Here is a 23,095-nt window from a genome sequence, read left to right as displayed (position 1 = left end):
CAATTCTGCAACACCACTTTAATTCACTGAACCCCAGGGAGCTGTTTTTCCCATAATTCTGCAGACAGAATGCAAATTCATACACTTGACATACACTATGGGAAAGCACTGTGCTGAGAAAGGGCTGAACAACCATTTACGTAGCAGCAGTGGAATTACACGGGGTCAGTAAAACCAAGAGAGAAGAATCCATTCATGTTGAAAAGCACATTATCCATGACAAGGCTGGGAACTAGTTCCAGTAACGCTAGCCTAATGATAACCTTGAATTAGCTTTAAATTAGTTTTGATTTCTGCACCCAGTATGCCTAAGACAAGCACAGCTGGTGAAATCCCGGCATCCCAAACTAGAAGAGCAATGTTCCCAGTCATATTAAGAAAATCAGGATTTTCATACGTTGCCACAGTAGCAAATAAATATGGTATTCACTTCCTCACCATGAATAAGGTCTCAGTAACAGCAGAATAGGGAAAAAAAGTGGCCACATCATTTGCTTAGTTTGACAGCATGTAGAAACTTCTAACCTGCTTAGCCTTTGTATTAGAATTCACTAGAGAAGCCATAGGGAAGGAACTTCTCTTTATCCTTCTGCAGATGCATGGAAAGCAACAGAATCTCATTCTCCACAAGCCTCCGCTGAATGAAAGGGCCTGATACAGCATCCTCAATATTGAACGTTCTCTATTACAGGGTAGACCCAGGGTTCTTTTAAACAAGAGCTTACTGTAAGTACTTCTTATCATACAAACCATATGGAGAAAATACCAGCGAGACTAGCCGCAATCATACTAAATTCAGAATAAGACCCTGAGATACATTTCTTCACATCTTCTAAGGAACAGAAATATTAATTTGGAGTGTTAAAATTCGCACAAACCCTTGCCCCATTACTCTTGTGCCAACGACTGCGTTCAGGCATATTTTTTCTTTTCATATTTGCTTGCTGATCAATAAATAAAACTTGGACACTTTTTGAAACTGCTCAGTACAACAACTGAAATGAGAACATCAGCTCTTGCCTGCCTAAAAATTGAACTAATTGTTCAGCGAATAAGAATCATGACTGTGACTGACACATCATCGCACGGGAATACTCTTCCGACGCTCTGTTTTCCTAGCTTTCTTTTCATCTTCATGCAACTGCGATGCAAACAGAAAAGCTGACAGCAAGAATACTTCAAACAGGATGGTTCCTGCAACAAGAAATACTCAGAACGTGAAAGTACATCACGGTTCCAGCAGAGATCCTAACTTCACTGCTCTGCTGACAGATGGAGGGGCACATTTCTTTGAAGAGTTCTTAAGAGGTGGAAAAATGGTGTAAGAAAGTGATATGAGCAACCCAAAATCACTGAGCAAAACTGACCTACTCCTGCATCACAGATCGATGCTGTCTCCACTGGACCCGTCAGATGACAGATTGTCAGGGGACCACAAGACGAGAGCAACAGCACATCAGTATGAGAGGAACATGCTTACACGGACACGGGTACAGGAGAACAAGAAACACTTTATTTTGGTGCTTAAGTAAAACAACCACCAAAACACTGATGCTAACAAAAAGCTGTGCAGACTACACCATCTGGAGCTGCACGACTTTGTGGAAAGACCCCATCATATCAACAGTTTGCCAACCAAATTTAAAAAAACCGAAGTAAAACATGAGAGAGAAGAGTCAACGCACCCTCCCACCCCCAAAAAAACCAACCACAAAACAAAACCAAAAAAAACCCACAACCAAACCACCACGACAAAAATCTATATAGTTTCTCTCTTAAAGCCTCTTAATGCAACTAGAAAAACTGATCCTGCTGATTTGAGCAGGCTATACAGCAAAATCATGAATAACAAATCATCTTTATATTTCACATCAGGGGAGATTCAACCAATACAAAAACGTTACAGTGCCTGTGAAGCATCCCGGCTGGAAAGCTGTCCCAGGATTAGAACAATTAAAGACTATTCAGGCTCTGCCCCTTAAATCTGATTCTACTCCAGTAAAACCATTGGATTTTTTCTTTCAACTATGAGAAGGATTTGGCCTTAAATTACAATAGTCTGATAGCTAAATTTACAGAACTTGCAATACCCTGAAAATACAGAACCGCAGAGAGAAAAGAGCGCTCATGAAAAAATAAGCCTTATGGGATTATCAATTAAGATATTTTAGCTTCCAAACTTAAAATAAATGGAAAATATGCCATATGAACCTCTGCAGATATTAAATCATTTTATTTTTATTATATTGAGACCCATAATTGCACCTGGAAGGAAGGAAAAACTGGATCACTTTGTCCCCATTGGTCTAAAAGCACAAGTACCATCAAGAGACGTACCTGACTCGGTGGCAGAGTGAGCAGCGATGAGACCTGCATTAGCAAGCTTCACGTGAAAAAAAATAATTAGGACAGTCAGAAGAATTGCAGAGGATTTAATTGTCCACATAGCTATGAAATGAAATCCGCACCGTTCTGAAAGTTTCGTGAAACAGTACTCAAGTACGGAGTCCTGCTTCTAACCAGTTGTAAATACTGCCATGTATTTCATTACATAGGCTAAATAAACCTACTTAGGTTTATTAAATACGGTTATTTATATAGGTTATTTAAATATTTATTTAAATAAACCTAACTTTACCTTCTGTGGTGTGCCTGATATTCAAAATTTCAGATTTGTTTTAGAAAATTTGCTTTAGACTGTACAACGCCGTCTGTAGGTAGGCTACAGAAAACAGAATCCTTTATTGAATCACGCGTGTACGCGTTTTACCCAGACTAATTTGACAAATTTGCCTTTATTTCTTCCACAAAGGATTATGCGTATTTGCATAGAAAGAATCTTCTAGGTAAAAACGGGACTGGCCTGACTGGAGTTAATAATATCCCCTCAGAGAGCAGAGCTGTTTATACTGAAGAAGAGTAATTTGCCTATGGAGAGAACTGAAGTATAAACAGCACGCAGAGACTAAGGGTCTCTGCACTTAGTATTAAGCGTGTATCACAACTGACAATGAAAAAATAAAGAAATGCCAAACCAGAAAAATATTTACAGGAGGACATAATCAAGATTCAAGTTCAAGCCTACCAACAGCTTGCTCCCATCCTGCTCTTTATTTACAAGTGCGGTGAATTGCACCAGAACGCAGTTCAGAGGGACATGTTTGCATGAGAAAGGCCTTGCTAGCACTGCTTTTGGAAAAATTGGTATCAAGGAAGGCACTTATAACAGACATTTTATGAAGGTAGTCTTGCTATCATCCTAACGACTGCATGACGCAAAACAATACCTTCAGTAAAGCAGAAGCCAGCAGCTTTCCTAATGCAGCTCATAAAATTAGTGTATGCAAATTTCTAACAACCCTCTATTTCAATTTCCATGCATGTCAATATTCCTCATTTACAGCTCATCTAAAGAGACTAATAAACCATCTGCATCTCTGTTGAAGTAAAGCTTACAGAAAACACTTCACTGGGGGGGGGGGGGAAGAGAACATTTTAAACTAAAACATGTATAATTAAAAACGTCTCTAAACTTAAAAAAAAAAGAGTAAATCAGAGCTATTTATTTCATTGCCTTTTCTATCTTTCCAAACTATGTCACAAAACGCACATACCCGATACAGCCAGACCTCTAAGTGGAACCGACACAGGGCAGCAAACATTTTGTTTACCAGAGACATTTATAATTCAATTTGGAGACATCTGCAAATGTTAGCTCTTAGACTGCCCTCTTAATGGGTTCTTTAACAACTCAGTAGATGCACAGTAACTGTGGATATATTAGGATAATCAGTCTCAGGAGTAAATTATTCCATCTAGCCTTTTACTAATGTTTTAACCTCAGAATTACAAAAAGCAAGAGTCATTTCAAATAACACAGACCTTCTGGTTCAAAGGAAATCTGTCTAGTGGACGTAACGGAGAAAATCCAATATCAAATAACTTCTAAGTAATTATATTCTGAAGATTTGTTCTGATGTTCGCAAAAGTTCTGGGTGGTTTACTTACTTGAACCTTTGGAGTGCGGTGCAGATGTGCAAGAGCCCTCAGAAAACAAGGGAAATTTTATTTGACAGGTAAAAAGCAAAATTAAAATTTAGTTTCCTTTAAAATTCTAGGGTTTGGGGTTTTTTAAATAGCTTTCAATATATTTTTAAACATGGTATTATTTTAAATAACTTCAACACATTCCATTTAGCAAAAGGATCAAAGTCTATTAGATTATACTGTCAAATTCCAAATAAAATGCATAGACATTCCCAAAGGGCAAAACCTGGTGACTTTTGCAATCCGGGGCTCCTTGAAAAATATACTGGCCTCACAGTAAAGTAAGTGGAACAAAATGCTTTTAAAAAGAATTATTAAAAAACCCCAAAAAACAACCAACCAACCAAACAAAAAAAAAACCCACCACCAAACCGACATTTCAGGATCCTCAAGTCACTAAGAGAATTCAGGTACAAAGTTAAAAAGCCAGGGAGAAGGAAGATTTCTTTTTTCACCTTTCTGTAAAGTGTCAAAATCTAATATTAATTCTTCCCGTTCTAAGAAAATCTAAAGAGGACTACCAAGCTATTAAACCTTCCAGTGGATCATTTGTGGTATGAGTTATTAGCATAATTGGGGGCACACTTTATTCTGACCTTTGCAAAACTTTCATTTCCCAAATGTGATAGATACAAAGTGCTTTTATAATACCAATAATGATTATTTCCTATGGGAAACTGCCAATTATAAGTTGGTGAAAAAGGTTATACCGGATGTACATTGAGAACATGAACACACCTACCAACAGTCAGGCTAATTAAAGCCATTCTTCAAATATTAATAAAGCTTTTTACTTCCATTAAATATAACCTGTACATTTTAGCTGAACTGCATCCTTGTCAGGTCATTCACTCAACAATAATAAATGTTTGATTAGTGTTTAATTACAGCATTTATGCTGAACGTTCACCTTTTCCTGGCAGTAAACCAACGCATGTGGAACTGTTTTAACATTTAACCACGCGACTCAAGTTCATGTTGTTTATGTCAAGTCACATCAAATGCCAGCAAAAATACTCAAATACAGAAACAAACCCCATGTGTTCTGGGCACAAGTCTTAAAAAAAAAAAAAAAAAAGGCTAAAAGGACAAACAATAAACTGTCAAACAGAGTGTGTGTTTTAGTTTTATAATATTGACTCCGGTCTATTCTGCTGAGGTCACAAGTACAACAGGTAGCAGATTCGACAGCATCGTTTCCTGCTCTTCTGTCACCTGCTGCCAAGGTTCAGTAGCTAACCCGCACCACCAAGAAAAGAAGGGAGAGAGAGGGTACAGCCAGCCAAAATTCCTGAACACGCTAACGTGACAGAGGACAAGACAACCTCCTTCCCACCAGTACGCCCTCAGCTAGCCAGTGTGCCCAGCTCTACACGCGTGCATCAGGCGTGCTGGAGCAGGACATCTCGTTTGCAAAGCAGCTTTTACAGCAGCGAAACCATACCCTACAGGAACAGGGAAGCCTTCCAGAAAATGCAGTCTTAGGAGACAGGGTGAATTCAATCTCTTCACAGGCTGCCCCGGCTTTTTAAAGCTCTCCCTGGATCCCAGTGGACGAACAGACAGGCTGCAAAATTGTACTAGGGAGTAAAAAAAAAAAACTCCATGAAGAAATACTCAGGACCCAACCATGTGCTCCCATGTCACAGAATAGGATCCAGCTCGCACGGATTAGCCATTCTGTCCAGTGTTGCTTTAGCTATATTACCTCATATTTAAAAGGCATTTGCTGTCATGTCTTTGCTTTGCTCGTAATAATTTTTGAAGTAAGTTCTTAGGGTCTGAACCTATTTATGCTCTTGCCGATTTGCAAACCTTCACAAGATTCTATGATTCTAAGATGAAACGGACATTAAAGTGCATGTTAAAATATTTTACTACACTTTCACAGCACCTGTAGATTAACACAGAAAAGTAGAATATTAATAATGACAAATCTAATCACAAATTTTTTGGTGACCACACGAAACGCTCCATGCTGATATATCAATGATGAAGAGAAGAAAGCTTTCCATTTCCTTAAAAATATACGACTGGAAACTGCCTCAACTGTTTAACATTTTAAAAGGGTAAACTCACAAATTCACCAAATGTGTATATACACAATTCACAAAATAAAAAATAAATTCTATAGAGTTCAGGCAACAGATTAAGACAGGTAGGAAAAGGACAATTAAACCAAAAGAAATAATTTTAAAAACACTTACAGAAGTTTATATTTTAGGCTTTTCAGAATATCTTGCTAAGTGCTTACCTACTTCTTTAAAAAAAAAAAAAAAAGGCAATACCACAAAAGAAATAGAAAAAAGCCAACTAGTTTTCAGGCAGACAGACCCAGATGACTTGCAGACAGGCTTGTACGCACAAATGTTCTTCTGTTCTTCCCCCCACAGGATACAACTGTATTATTGGGTCTGATAAAAGACACTATGTCTAATTAAAGATTTCACCTTGCCTAATTCCAACACAGCCACAGCCAAACACCATGCCAATGTCTTATATGAATCCTTTGGAGTTAAGGCAGGCAGAAGTGCTTTTTTTAAAGGAAAAAACGGGTACCAGCTTCAGATTCAGGAAACTCAAGTTCTGATTCACCTGAATCCAAAACTTCTCTCACTATAAGTCAGGTATTAAAGAATATTTGACCTGCCTTTCAGAGAGGGCGTTAAATTGCTTAGTGGACTACATGTAAGGCTCAACATGTGCAAAAGCACACCTTACTAGGGGAAATTTTAAAATTCATTTATTTGGTTTTCAAAGGGAAACGTTCAGAAATAATTTGAACAAAGTAACCAAGTACTAACGTGAGTTAGTACTCAGAGCCAGCTGCTCAGCCCAGGTGAATTCCAACCAAATACAAGCCACAAATATTTTAATAGCTAGGTTAACTGGCTTTTCTCCTCCCATAACGTCTCTAAAGAAGGAAAGACGGGGTTGCTTTCTCAAGGCTAAAATATACCTCAGCAAGAACACAAGGACCAAAGGAATTTTTGTCAGACTGAGCAACCCGCTTGCTCACAAGCAGAGGCTGGATATACACATCCCGCCATCTAAACCTGATTTAATGAGGTAAGTGAAACACTGCTTCCTTTGTATGAGAAGAGGTTTTAATGAAAACACTCACTGCAAAACCAGGATAAATGGCCAGAGTCTTACAAATGTACAAATGCCTGAGAAAAAAACTCTGCGGATCTTGAAAAAGCAGTCTATATATCAGCACAAGAATCACTTGTAATATCTCCAGGAGCTCCCGAGATGTGCTCCCAACTGCTAACCCAGACTGCAAAAGCTTTCATAATGATCTTGTTTACAATCTGAATTTTCAGTCTGGTACACATCAAACAGCAAAATGCACAGTTATGAAATACAAGTATATTTACTCGCTACTTTTCATTGTAATGTTTAACAGGTCTTATTAATTTTGTAAAGAAGAAACAACAGTTAAAAATATAAACAACTCAGAAGTGGAATGTGTGTCGTTAAGCAAAAAACAACATTCCATATTTCTCTGTCTTTCCCCTTTGTTTTACAGAAAATAACTAGACAGCAGTCTCATCACTCCCCATACTGTAACTTTCAAAACTTGGCAAAGCAGCTCTTACACATTGCGTTTCGGATCCAATAACTCAATACGTGCTTCAAAGATCTGGCAGCAGTTCTTTGGGGAGTTATTTCCTACTTTTCTGGCTTACGCAACCTGTCGAGTTTGGAAAATTTACACTTAGCAGATTAAAAGGATGTACACAGAGAAAGGGGAAATCACAATAACCACAATAATTATAAATGAACTTTTGAATGCAAATTTCATTTGCCACAGGTATTTCCACTGCCTGCAAGAAACCATTCCGACGCGGAACGGCACACGCCATCTTCTCCGATTCCAGTGTTCACAGGGACTGCAGTCAAAAAGGATTTGTTTAGGTAAACAGCTGCCAGTAGGGCAGATTCCGTAACTGTCTCGCACGGGCACACTCCCTGTTCTCTAATGCAATACTCATTTTAAGAGCAACAAAATTATAACAGATAGGATATGAATACTAGAACAAAAGCAGGTTCTGGAAAAGCCACAGGATGATGTGGAGTTTTGCCTTTGATTAGGATCTGTTTACTTAAAACACTCAACCAAACCTTTCTCCTCTAAACCAGACCACAAATGTCATTAGAGAAAACATCCCTCTGAAATTTTCCATAGTTTTGGGGTTTAGAGAAGTTGAAAACACTGGAAAGAAAGGAAAAACATATCCTTTCCAAATACAATGCATTTTCTGGCAGTAATTTACTAATTTTCTTTTTAGCTTCACCAGAAAACAGTATGAGCTAAAGATGAACACACCACTTATGTGGCATAAAAAGACATCGGTTTAAAAGAAAATATCTACTGGCCAAGTAATCTTGGTGTGTCAATAGTACGGCTTGGCAGATAGGTTCAACAGTAGAAAAGACTCAGAAACGAATAAAACATTTTGTCCAAACTCAGCTGTGCACATGACCTCTTGCTTTCTTCCCCACCACTTATCTACTTCCTATAGCTGACAGTTTTATTATTACATTTCCCACTTTTTCTATCTTGCTTCATTTATTTTGCAGCTCTCCCCGTACCTTCCAGATTGTTCTGCTTATTATTCTTTCACTCTCCGTTTCTCTCTTTTTCATACGCTTGGCCTCACTGAAGTCAGTGGCAAAAATCCCACTGACCTCTCTGCAAAGGGAACGTGGGAATGTGCCTCACCACCTCTGCCACCGCCGCCCGTCAGCTTTTGCACTGCCTTGTGCCATCTGAGCTTAGGTTGAGAAACAAGAAAGGGAATAGTTTCCTCCACTCCTTTCTATTCTACTCTCTCCATTTCCAGACACGTACTCCTGCTGGTTAGTCAGAGCAGACTCCTGTGCTCTGGTTTCCTCCTGATGCCAATTTAATTCACCACTAAAAAAGCAAGCCACCCAGAAAAAAAAAAAAAGACGGGGGGGAGAGGGGAAACCACAAAGAACCCAAGATGTCTTAGTGAGCTGAGCCCGCGCAGAACAAAATGGCTTGCAAAGACTCCACTTTCACCAGGTTTTATTGAGGCCTAACAATATGAGCTGTCATTTTGCCTCACGTTTTCTGACCAGCTTCCCACATTGTCCACCTTTGCATACGAGTCCGGGTGTTTGCACATTTTAAAAGAACAAGGGTCTAACTTTGGGCACTGATGAAATGTAAGTTTTGAATAAATAACACCGTAGCTTGGCTCCTCATATAACATTCCCATACCTTTCAAAAAACATCTTTCTTTCCTGGGGAGTGGCAGATAAATCTTAAGGGGAAAGTTTTACAACACAATCACTTAACGAAATACCCAGACAAAAGAAAACAACCTTTCTCAGCCCAAGAGAACTTGTATCATAAACAACCAAAATATACGGGAGACAAGATTTGTTTCCTCCCCTTTTCTGCATCAGAACGTCTGAAGATGCAGGCATGGTTTAAGACAGACCTACCATGGAACAACGGGAGGCAACAGTCTGGTAAACTTCAAGAGTCCTCTACAGAAGTCCACCAGTCACTCATTCTTGCCCCTCTAACCTCTGCTCTGTCAGCAGAAATGAAAACTGATTCAGCTGGAAAACCATATGGTTTGGATTGGAAGTGACCTTTAAAGGTCATCTAGTCCAACCCCCCTGCAGTGAGCAGGGACACCTTCAACTCCATCAGGCTGCTCAGAGCCCCGTCCAACCTGACCTTGAATGTTTCCGGGGATGGGGCATTTACCACTTCTCTCGAGAACCTGTTCCAGTGTTTCACCACCCTCCTTGTAAAAAATTTCTTCCTTATATCTAGTCTAAATCTACACTCTTTTAGTTCAAAACCGTTACCTCTTGTCCTATCGCAATAGGCCCTGCTAAAAATTCCGTCCCCATCTTTCTTATAAGTCCCCTTTTAGTATCCAAAGGCCACAATAAGGTCTCCCCAGAGCCTTCTCTTCTCTGCATAAAAATAACCTTCTAGAATTTTATTACTACTTTTCAGCCAGATAACTTACCTGATTCACAGACATTTGGTGTGAACAAGCATCCAGGGAAAAGAAATTAGAGGCTGGGAGTGAGACTGGGGACTACTTTCTTTATCAGAACTGTTAGCTTAAATGTACATGAAACTACGGGGAACCTGACTGAGACAGTAACTACTGCCATAAGTTACCTGTATGCTTTTGTTATCCCTTGCTTTTTAGCTCCCAGAGCTCTGCCTCCTCTCTGAGCCACCAACCTTTCTCAGACTGAGACCTTTGCCACTCTATACTTTCTGCTCCTCCCACCCTCACCTTTCTCACCAAAAAAGGTCTACCTGTTGCTGAATTTTGCTGTAGTTAAACAGAACAGTCTTTCAAAGGAAAGTATGAAGACCACATGATCACAAACAACAGGGAATATTTGGAAAACAATGCTTCATCTGGATGCAGTAAGTTTCATTTATTTTTCTTTTGCCTCTCTATTTTTGTTTTATACTGTTGACTCCAAGTTTTAATGACAGAAGATATTTTAAGCATTCCTGACCTAGAAAAGTGCTAAGAATAAGAGAACTTTTATAATGAAAACATTGTCTATTTGAAGGGAAACTCTAGCATATGCTCCACCTAAGTGAGCTATGCACGTCGCTTACAAACAGCAGATAACTTTTCAGACCTAGAAGAACTCGATTTCCAGACACCAGTGATAACATGTATAAAGAATCAGATAGGCTGTAGGGTTTAATGGACCCGATTACGAGAACTGTAGTAGGATTCATGGCTAAAATAGATGTCACAGAGCAAAATTCAGCTTAGGTAGAACATACCCACACAAAATGTCTTAATTGCTGTGCTTATCAGGGACAGTAAGAAGATATCCAGTGGAGACACAGTCTAAAGCTAGGATTAAAAACCTCTCTGAGGTACGATCTGAGCAAATTGCTCAGATCTCCAACAGGAGGGCAGCTTTCCTTTATTCTCCCCTATGAAGTGTCACTCCTATTTCAGGAGCAGTTACCATGCCCCATATAATGACCTGGCAGCAAATACTTTAGGACTAAAATGCATCCTCAATTATGTCAGTGCTTATACGAATACGCTCAGCAGGTGTGGCAACAGTTACTGCAAACCCACACTGGCATAAGGAAAACACGCACAAAGTACTTCTGTGATTGTAGCAGACAGATTATATAGAATCTCATCAAGGTTTGGTCTTTTCAAGTAAGGCAAGTAAGCACTGTAATAGAAATTACAGTGGATAATTCTTACAAGTATGTTGGTGTGAGCAGCACCACATTAACAGGTTTCTGTTTGCACCTGCAGTACTTTCACAGCTACAAGATGTCATCTGTGGCTATATGGCACCATTTTTGAGGCCCCAGAAACGTGAACGAGTTAGTCACGCCAATCCACCAAGTACTTCCTCCTCAAGTGTTAAAGCAAAAACAGTAGTTGTTTCAGCTATAGACCATAGCAGACATATTCTATTAAAATTGAATACTCTTGAGAACCTAGGTTTTAGAAGAGCCAATAGCCAGTCTTCTATTTTGTAATCACAAAGGGAAGGGAAAACTTCAGCAACGGTATGATTAAGTGTTCTGCTAATTATCTTCTTGAATACAAGACAAAGTTGCATCATTTCACCCCCCCCCATCAGCCTTGAGGTTCAGCTGCTCTGCCCTTTGTCCCCACAAAGTACACAATCACATAAATAGGATTAACACAGACAGCACACAATTGGCTCTTATTGAGCACAAGTTACAGTGATAACTGAGAACCCCCCGCCGCGGGGCTGATAATGTGGCTGGGGTGAATGTTGCTCTTAGTTCCCCATTTGAGAGAGACAGTGGCACACAAGTACCCACACAAGAGCACAGGTAATTTCATCAGAATCACACACACCAAATAATCTGAAGCTGTCCTTTAATCTAGGAAAAAAAAAAAAAGAAAATCTTAAATTCTAACCAGTGAAAATACCACAGAGATCTTATTTCGCCTCCATAAAAATCAACTAAAAAGTCGTGATGAATAAAATTAATGAGCTAATTGTGATGATCAGTACATCGTTTTAACTATTATTCCAATCAGGAATGCCCAGTGAACATTGTGCCCAGCTTGACATTATAAACTGTGACAGAGATTCAACACTCCTTCCTTCGAACAGTATTGGAAACCATAGTTTATTAAAAAAAAAAAAATAAAAAATTCTTTGGCTAGTCCTCTCTTCATCTCAGTCTCTTTCAGAGTAGGAAAGGGGTCAAAGTTCCTGTAGCTCCTAATGGTATTAAAGGGAGCATTATTACAGGTAACGATGTGTTACCATAAAGGCAACATCTCCCATTTCAAAACGCCCGTCCTCCCACCACTATTTAAACAGAATACACCTGTAAGAACACACTGGCTGACCTCATCTGCTGAAGAAACACCGTCTACAATCACACTGTAACGGAACTAACTTCCTAACTTCCTTCACCTAACTCCATACATAGTAGCTTTCCTCACTATTATGTAGAATTTTATTTTGAAAGCATGCAAAACGGTCAAATGCAACAGCTACTCAAGGTAAACAGATTCATCCCCTATTTATCAATTTTAACAAATGAGCCAATTACCCCAGTAGTTCTGTCACTGGTGTGATTTCATTCTAAACCTCTAGTAAGAGTTCTACTGCTTTTACCTGGATAAGAAGTTAGCACTGTCTGTATTTTCAGACTTTTGCCATAAGAAAATATTTACAGTAGTTTATACTTTCCAAGAAAGTTATTTATGGCCAACATAGGTTTAATTTTTTTCTTTTTAAATTATTTTAGTAAACTGTGCTTGTGCCCACAGAAGAATTATTTTTATCAGTTACAAATAAACAAACCAATTGTGACGGAACACCAGGTCACAGTGCAACAAATTCCCAAATCCTTGTGGAGTACAGCAGAGGGATAAACCAACAAACAAGAAGTGAAAACTAAGGAAAACATAGGTGCATTTTAATGACTAATGCCAAGACTATGTGCAGGTAAAGTCCTGCCTACAACCACCATACCGTTACTTCTAATTCTAAAATTCTAGCAGACCAATGCAGCCATACCCTTGGGTGACCATGACGTTTTCTGCACTGAAATTTTCCTGCGAAAGATCCCTCTAGAGCAAACTTGCAATTGGAATCCTCATCTGAGAAATCATCTCAGGTTGTATCAAGAGAATTCTGATATGAATTTGGGTATGTTTTTTACACGAAAAACAACAAAAAGTAAATACATCATCTCATCATGGTCACTTACAAAAATTTCAGTAGAAAGACTAGTGCATGAAGTTCTACACTCTACCTGCATTACTGCTCCTACGCAGTAAGGACGAGCATCAGAGAACTCACTTAAGCTAAACTGAATGGCTTGACCAACAGGACAAGACTGAGGTCTCACTCGGGAGTAGCGAGAAACTAGCATTTGCCTCAACAACCCTTTTAAGTCTGCTCGAGGCCTGGACGCTAAAGCAAGTGAAATTTCATGCCAGTGTGGTGCTTCTGGAGAACTAGCTTTCAGACAGCAGAAGCCAATAAGGTAAGAATCCTTGATGCCACTGGGACATGTAAAACTACACTCAGAGTAGGAGGATGTATGAAGTGAACTTAAGTTGGTGTGAAAGTGACCCAAACCCGAGTATTAAAAAGGTAAAATAAAGAAGTGTTTTCCACAAATCGGAGGTGAGGAGAATCTGCTGGAATCACATAGAGACGAGAGCGCTTCAGTTGCCTTTGCAGCTGTTTTAAGAATGGCTCCACACTATCACTGTAGTTTACTCAGGCCTGAGGGGTGGGGAAACAAAAGATGAATTTATTACTTACCTGTACTTCCCAGAATGTTAGGCTACTACAAAAAGATGAGGATCAAGAACACCCCCATCTGTCTGTGTCACTGATCATCCTCACACACACAGTTCTTAATGCCAGGGCACCTGGTTTTCAAGAGAGCGCAGCACACACTGAATTTGCAGTTGTGACCTAAATTTCTAATAACTTCTCTCCTCTCGTGAACCCAAACCATTGTTTTTTCAGAATACGTTTTTCATTCTACTAATATGGACAGCGCAGCATTGAAACATTAAACCGTATTTTAAACCTGAAGTAAATATTCTAGTAAAAAAAAATCAAATTAAAATGTTAAAAGAACAGAAAAACACATACCTTTTGAAAATCAGAAATTACTCTGTAGAAATTTCCATTGTAGAGAATGTCTTCCTTTCCCTAAAAAAAAAAAAAAAGAAAAGCCTTAATTGTGCATACTAATATTTAATTACCTAATAAAAACATAGTGAACTTCTTCAAGACCTTTTTTTCCCCCCTAGAAATAATCTCTCCTTATGGACCAGAATACGTACACTATAGCAAGCATAAATATTGCACTCAGTGAGCTTTTGTTTGAAGTTAATTTTATTTTGAAATTCCCTTCTGTCCTTATTATCTAAGCAAAAGCATCATAGCTGCAGGTGAAAGTAACATGTGGTATCCGTTCTTCCAAGCATTTAAAACTAGAAAGTAACCCTAGACAATGGAGACCAAGAATGGAGCAGTGTGTCAGGAGCAAAACAAACAAAAAAAAAAAAAGTATTTTATTCTGAGGTAGTAAGACCTGATATAACCAGGTCTCTTTCTCAGCCCAGCTTTAGGTAAAAAGTAAATTATGCCATCTTTATTAGTGCTAAAGCATACTTCCCCCATTGCTTTTGCCAACACTTTAGAAGGATGAAAGCATTAACTAATTTACTGATGTCCACTTCTCCCTTCTATTGGGGGGGGGGGTGTGAAGGGGTCGGCAGCACAGGGGCATTCCACGCTTAGAATCATAGAATTGCCCAGGTTGGAAGGGCCCTTTCAGATCATCTAAGTCCAACCAGCAAGGTAACACTGACAAAAACCATTGCTAAACCACACCGCTAAGCTCTACGACTGTATCTCTAAGCGCTACTTGTGCTTCTGGGCAGCCCAAGTGGGTAAAGGGACTCACACCGTTCCCTCAGCTCCAGACATTAGGGCAGCAATAGCGTCACAGCAGAGTCCTAGTGACATTCGAGCATTTTCATCTTCCGCAACATACTCTGTACATCATAAAGTTGAGTGCTTCAAGGAAAAACTGACCTCTTCCCAAGCTTCCTCTGAGGAAGCATTTGTACAGACCCTGTGCCTGTCACCCCTGTATCAATAATACCAACTGCTTTGCTGTTGTTACATTTTTCCCCCCTTTTTATTTTTAAATGCACAAGAACAATTGATTTCTATATCTAAGTCATTTGTACAAGAGGTTAAAACAGACATGAGCACAACAGCCACTCAACAAGCAAAGCAGCAGATTTACAGAGACCGGAACGAAAAGGACAAAAGAACATTCAAAAAGGAAGTCAAATCCAAATTTAGATTAGAAATTGATGTATTAGAAGATGTTTTAAAAAAAAAAAAAACAAACCACAAGTGCATTCAGCATTGAAAATAATATTAAATTAACCATAGCACTTTCAAATGTATCTCTATCGAGAGCTCCTGAATGTTAGGACAGAAGCTGTACTTTTCTCTTTCATCAAGCTTCATCTTTTTTCCTTTAAAGTAAAATAAATTGAAGCCTAAAATGGACAGCATCTACTAGGCGCATACTCAGGATTAAATCTGACCTGATACCTTTTAAGTTTTATGAGGTATAGAAGAAAAAAATTGGGGGGTGGGCGGGAGAGAAAAAGCCTCAGCCAAGATTAGAAAAAGGGAGGTTCTAGAAAACAAGCGTCTCAGCCGAGAGAGGCCAGAGCATGCTGCAGGTCTAGCGTTTGCCTTGACAACACACAGTGCATAACCCCCCCCGAGCAGTACACTAGAGAGACCGAGAACCATGGCAATCGCAATTACAGCAATGAGAGCAGTTAAAGAAAATAGTTTCCCGTTCTGCCAAATTCTCCCAAAGTTGCCAAAAACTTCCATTAAAACAGAAGTTTTTCCAAAACAGAAGTTTTTTCCAAAACATAAATAGCAACTCTGAGAGGATGATGGCTAGGTACTTTGTTCTCATTAAATATTGACACCGCGCTCTTCTAGTAAAAGACTACACAGTGCCTTTGTTTGATGATTTATTTTTTATTTTTTTAAATGCCTCAAGCTCTCTCATTTGGCTAGTGCACTTTCAGGCTGTCCTCAGTAGCTCATAATTGCATGACAAGCTATCACTGGGTCTCCACCACCTCGCAGCTGCACACAAAAGCGTCCTTACACTTACTTCTGGGGTCAAGTAAAGCCAACTTAATGCTAAAATAAACTCACTATTCAAAACATGTTTCTGTTGGAAAAACAAAGACATTACCAAAATATTTTCATGCATACAAGCTACTCTGTTAGTCTGCAATGAGAGATACACCTCAGATATTTTTGTTCTCTTGCAGATTGTGGTCAAATTTCAACACGGTTACATCAGTGTGAAATCCAGCACAACTCCACTGAAGTCAGTAGCATCATACCATACCTAATGCACATAACAGAAATAGAATCTGTTTCTCAACTGATTTTAATCATTTACAGCTTTCTGGGTAAAATTTCCACTGGGCTCTGAAATTTCTCATGTTCCATGTAAACAGATGAGTACAATCTCATAAATTTAATGAAAGAGAAAAATCTGGTTTCTTTTTCGTTATGCAAATACCAAAAATCTTTTTCTTTTTACCAGCTAAGTATTTCTTCAGAAGCTTGTTTGTGTTCAAAATCTCCAATGGCCGTTTTAGTAAGACTGTAAATTCTTTGAGGGAAACACTTAGAGCCAGAGTCCAGTCTCAGTTAAACAGGCAGAAACACTGAGCAATCTGTAAAGGCTTTAATAGGAACATGCTACAATTTTAATTTCTCTCCTGTTTCAAAGAAAAAAACACACAAAACAAATAAATAATTTTTAAAAAGAGGTGAATAAGCTGGTCCTAAGTGCCTTGATACCTACTTTTTTTGCAAAGGATTAGTAATTTTATGTTCCTCACTTCCTGAGCACCTAACCAGATAGATACCACACAATCTCTGTTTCAACTGATCACCTAAATAGGTGTTAAGGCATCAAATTCTCAAGTGGACAATGTTCATCATTGGCCAAAACACAGATTTCTTAACTACTGTTCAGTAAGGCAAGACTTTTTTCTCAACTAGACACCTGAACTTTCCTATCAACCTTAAACATACCATATGGGTTGCCCCCCGTCCCTCTTCATGTGACCCCTAATAACCCCCTAATAACCTACTGGGAAAGGACTTAAGTTTTCATAACCCCCAGCTAAATCACGATAATCTTTCAAAAGGATGGACAGCCTTCATCGAGACTCTGGGCTTGTCAAGAGATTTATTTTTTTAAATCTTATTTTAAAACAGAAAACAAGTTTTCATCAACAGGGATCCAACATCCAAGTTTCTTTTTCACCTGTCGTTCTCTGAAGCCATCAGGGAGAACAACCCGACAGAAACATACTTCTACAAGTCTATAACTGTTTCCTACCTGTGGACACTCAGCTATGGACAAAGAGCACCTCCTTGAGTTACCCACTGGGAGACCGAAACTTTAGAATTCCAATAAGGAATGATTCAAATTTTGCCTGATTCAAATTAAAAGTAAAGTACAACTGCCCAATTTAGGAAAGTCCATTAGAATCTTAATTTAAAGATGACAATTTTAGTCTGTCAATATATCCTGAAAGAGTCATTACCTACCAAACCTTCACTCATTTTGTGCTAAAAAGGAACATCAACCATAGTTTATCTGTTTACTAGTTATTTTTAGACACACAATTTTTAACATCTTTCAGATTTAAATTCCCTACGCAGCAATCTGCACGTGTAGTTTCTAAGAAGGTCCTTTCTTAACTTTGCTATTTTTTCAGGATCTGGAAGAAAACACAACACCCAACCCCCCCAGAAAAACCACAAAAACACCCACCAACACACAAAACCAAAAAAAACCTCGGGGGGGGGGGGGGGGGGGGGGGAGGGAAGCAGCACTCTAACGCCAGGTTTGTGATAAGATGGTGCCAGCTGGTACACACTTGTGGGCAGGAAACCACACTCACCAAAGCAATGTTATGTGCCCTGCCAGCTCCTGCCTTCCACGGGGCAAGCTGTTCCAGCAAGGTCCATGCTGTCAAATCGTTCATTCTCATTTGAAGCCTTAGAGAAACCTCAGCTCCTTCCTGGAGTGGAGCCTTGCCAGGGACATCAGTCTGTTGCTGGTGACACACTCTACACACAATTCGGTGGCTTCCTGCTCAAAGCATTACATAATTTGAGCCTCTGGCGTATCTTTCTGGAACATTTCACAGACGAATCCACAAGATCAGCAGCCTCTGATAACTCTGCACCTTTTCCTTCACTGACGCTAACCTGGCTGGCACTGACTACGGGGGCACAGTAAATAAAAACTTGACAGGATGATTCACACAGAAAAGAAACAGCTAAATACACAGCCAAACACAATTATTGGTCAATAATTTCAGGAACAGTAAAAAAACAAGACAAAACAAAATCCACACAACCAAGTAACATTTCGTCCATTTCTGCCAAAGGAATACCAAGATGGAAATCACATCCATAAAACACACATGGTTTTGTTAAGGACTGTTGCATTTAGCTTCACTGAGTTAAGTCAGAAACTGATTAAACAAAGAAAGCGTACAACCTGCTGCTAGTGCCACACACAGTACACACTTAAGTGCCAGTTCCACATCCAACACACAGTCACGAGTCAAGAGAGTTCAACTCGGGATCAGGGTGCATGTAGCCAAATTGAAAAGGAAAAGTACTTCTTGGGGTTTGCTGAGCAAGATTCAGCACACTGAATTCCTGAAAGAGGCAGGCTATTTCCACAGAGAAATTCCACTCCAAATAATCTGGAGCCCAGAAATTCTACTTTATGAAAAACGTATCGATCGGCAATAGTTAAGTGCACCCTCCAAAATTATTTGTAAATACTAAAGTCTTTCGGACTTTTTTCTATGGGGAAAACAATTATATTTATATGATAAAACCACATAATCTAAGGCAAGCAATAAACAGCAGCAGCATTTGTACAGTATAAAACAGCACAAACTCTCATCAGTTGTAGATGTAAATCTGCAATTCGAGTCACAGAATTTCAGGGTATCTTGGATGTAACAACTATATACTATCCCAAAGTTTTTGCAGATAGTTTTACCCATGTTTTAGGAAAAAAAATAAATAAAAGTACTCCTCTACTTTTGCAGTCACCTATAGTAATTCTCTGGAACCAAAATTATCGTGCAGTTTAAGGGATTTTCAGTCTATGAAATTACTCACCGCTGATGAAAGCATTAACAACCCAAGACTTCATTTACAGCATTACAAGGAATCCAGGCCCATTACGGGCAAATGCTTTTACTCTGCTTGGGTGACAATGAAATCAATTATTTTCATAAAAAACTGCACTCTAACTAAGAGTAAAGTTTAGGGGTGTCTCACCATATCCAAAGAAAACAGAAATGAAGGAGCAATCCTAGACTCCAATGCAAAGCCAGGGCAACATGCAGCAGGTGAGAAGATGGGAAGAGGATGGCTGGCTTTCAGGCCAGCAAACCACCAGCTGCCAGCACTTTAAATCACTAAGATGAAACGCAATCATCTAAGGTCTCCAGGGAAAGCTCAGCATCATCATAGATATACAACTGCAGCTCAGGCATTCTTTTTGGGATGTGCCCTGTGTTCCAGAAACTGGGAGCTTGCTTCTTGTCATTGATGTTTTGAAACGTAGGCCAGCAACTCCAACATAGCGTGTTCTGATCTCCTCTTTTATTATCCCAGTCCTCCATAACAACAAGAGAAGGCATTAAGCAGCATTATTTTTCCCTTTGAATATTTACTGAGATAATTATGGATTGGTTATAATTCAAGATACACTGCACAGTGCAAAACAACACAGTACGGGCATGCCTTTTTATCCAAACCTGTTTGTCCCATACACATGGGAGAGTATGTAGCTGATCATATGGGGTACGTTCCTCCAGAAAAGTTTCATGAAAGCAAACTCTTCCACATGTACCAAGTAGGTGAACTCAGCTTTTTCACATGGTCCCTTTTTGGGCAGCCATATTAAGTTATACTTTTAAAAAAAACAAAATAAAACTATTTTTCAAACATTATTAATTACAAAAGCCATCTGTGCTTCTAGAGAACACTCCCTTCCATCCCTTCTTTCCTTCCTACCGGGCCGCACAGTGAACATGCAGCAGTATATTTACAACCGTTTTTCTGTGAGCAGATGTTATACCACAACAAAACCGCTTTGCTGCAAGTTCAAGAAGTGGTGGGAAGACATTTACGTAACCAGACACCATCAACAAAAGCAACAGAGGATGGCAAACCATAGGCCACAGACACTCCATTCATACAAACATCTCTTCCTCTTTCTCACTGTGCTTTCCAATTTGTTTTAATTCCATAGGAGAATCTACCTGGTAGTCACCTCATAATGCACTGCAAAGCTCAAGTGCCAGCAGCTTTTCTTGTCTCAACAAAACGTACAGAGCTGAAATTAAATTACAGCTGGCTTAAACACACTTTGATTTTGCTTCTACCCACCTAGAACACACACCCCCTTCAAAGTAAACATGTTTAGTCACTGAATAATATGAACTATAAAAGAAAAACTTACACTGTAATAAACAGAGATACGTTTCAAAACAATTTTGATTACTATCACTGAATCTGGCTGCAACAGGCCAGCTAAAAGTGGTATTATTGTGATGTAAATAGCATGGTATTTCAATGCAAGAAAGTAAATATATTGTACCAGATACTAGCACTGGAGTTGAAATCCACCCAAGAAAACCATTTGCATTATCGGTTTGCATTATTCTGCCATAACATTTTGACACTGGGTTTAAACATTAAGCTGCAAGTACAATGCCTCTTTTTTAAAACTGATGCAATTTCTTGGGGCAAAATCTGATACAGCTAGCCAGATTTCCTGTCCGTTGGTTTCTCCCAAACAATCGACAGTTTAATTTTTTGTTTGTCCAGTAAACAGATCAAAGCATTACACATCTGCAGGAGAGGTTTACAGAGCCTCATTGCGCAAACATCCTGGGCCCAACGCTGCCGGCTTTACCGAAACACATCTCTTATGACGGTGGGCAGTACCAGGTTGTCCGATGTAAAAATCTACACTTAGAAGTCAATAACTTTGAAGTCTCACTTGACTGAAAGCTATTAAAACATGCAGCCTGAATTGTTAGGCTGATCTTTACCACGTGTAATTAGATTTTTTTCACACTTACATTCTACTGCCTGTATACTAAAAATTGTGTCCAGCTCTAGGCTCCTCCTATACTGGTGTTACAAATTCTTTGGGGGAAGGAGCATTTTTAACAAGTATGTACAACGCCTAAAAAAAGATTCCAGAACCACTATTAGATCACTGAGCGTTGTAAGCCTGCGAACTGTCAAATAATTTTTAGCATAGCTGAAACATCTTTCTAGATCTATGCTTCGTACATTAGATTGCAATTTCTGACCAGTCTCTTCTGTTTCTTTTCTAATCCAACCGTGCAGTCGAGTTTGTTCAGGGTTTGTTCTTTGTTGCCTTTCACAGAACTGAAAGAAAGAGGGATGAAACAGAAATAGCATGATCCATATCAATTAGTTTTAAAACTGACAGGGATGTTCAGTGGTCGGCTGCTACTTCAGTTCATTGAAAAAAAAAAAATAGTATTTTTTTATACCTGTATATGGTTTTATGTCCCTTTAAGCAAGCTTTGGTGATTCAGACTATCTCCATACAGTTGCTAAAAAAAAAAAAAAAAAAAAAAAAAGAAAAAAGGGGGAAATGGTGCTTCTGAGTTATGCTCTGACTTAACGGTTTAGACAGGGAACCCTCATACCTAGAAATAACACTAAGAGGTATATTTGCATTTTTTCTGGAAGACTGGCGTCAAAGATTTTATGAAAAAAGACTGCTTGATAAATATCCTATATCAGACTATACTTCTAAAACTGAAAAGAATGGAACTTTGCTACTGCTGGGCTATAAATCAAAACTGGATCTGCTCCTTAAAAAAGGTATTAAAGACAACAGCCTGTAATAGTGCATGCCACGTCAATCTAAGCAGTACGAGCAATGCCTTGCTCCATACATTAAGCTGCACTCCTGGGAGTTTGTTCTGGTAGAGTATGTCCATGTCCCTGATTTGCTACATTTTGATTTGCAAGTCAAGGTCAAGAAGTAATTTACCAGAATCCCTGTTGCTAACACATACGCTGCAGGCTTCTGTAAGCCCTCTTATCACATTAAAAAAAAAGTCTCAACAATTGGAATATAAAGAGATACAAAATTGTCGTAATTATTCTGAAAGCTGCTTTATACCTTTAGACACTTCAGCATGCTGAACTGAATAACATGGATGCCATTTCTTCTTAACTTGCATAAAGTGGTGTTGTATACATATTCTGATTAAAAACACCACGTTGTCGTGTATTATCTCATTTGGGGTATCAGCAAATGGGCATCAATCAGTTTGGTTTGGTTTTTTTTTAAATAAAATAAGGCTGCATTGTAATAAATGCTATAAAATAAATAATGCAAGGATAGTTCCTGCCCCAGAAACCTTGCAATTTAGGACATGAAGAAAGAATCCTTAAGGGATCATACCAAACCTACCTCACATTCCTGGACTGACATTTACATTGTGCTGTACTTCAGTTCATACTTTAAGGGCTGAGCTGGAATTGTGCACGTTGTTCTGATGGGCACTGCTGAAGGCTGTTGTGTATCCCGTTGTTCACAAGACAACAAACCTTCATGTCAGGCACTATCATTTAAGATAGGTATTGAAAAAATACAATAATCAGAACAATGGGGATGGTGTGGGGGGCTGTGTGCATCTTACTGTATTTAACCCAAGTCCTGGTTTAGAACAGAGAAATTTAATTTTAAAAGTCCACTGCAGCCAGATATGCCTATGCCCAGAAGACGGGAGGAAGGGAGCTAAATGGTGGAATCACCAAAGCAATACCAAACAGCAAAGAAAGAGCTTTCAGGCTGGGCGCCTATCCC

The 23,095-nt window shown here is 39.1% G+C and overlaps 1 protein-coding gene across 10 annotated transcripts in view; it reads right to left on the bottom strand.

Annotated features, from left to right (window-relative positions):
* PLCB4 (phospholipase C beta 4) overlaps positions 1–23,095 on the bottom strand; it is a 206,016-nt gene that overhangs the window by 171,125 nt on the left and 11,796 nt on the right. For all 10 annotated transcript variants that reach the window (XM_063331252.1, XM_063331250.1, XM_063331253.1 and 7 more), the window contains one exon: positions 14,212–14,271. The gene's annotated coding sequence lies outside the window, so the exon portion shown is untranslated. The remainder of the gene's footprint in view (positions 1–14,211; positions 14,272–23,095) is intronic.

This window comes from Chroicocephalus ridibundus, chromosome 3 (genome assembly GCF_963924245.1).
Source record: "Chroicocephalus ridibundus chromosome 3, bChrRid1.1, whole genome shotgun sequence".
Lineage (NCBI taxonomy): Eukaryota > Metazoa > Chordata > Aves > Charadriiformes > Laridae > Chroicocephalus > Chroicocephalus ridibundus.
The sequence above is the reverse complement of the archived record's forward strand: the minus strand, read 5'-3'. Positions and strand labels throughout refer to the sequence as shown.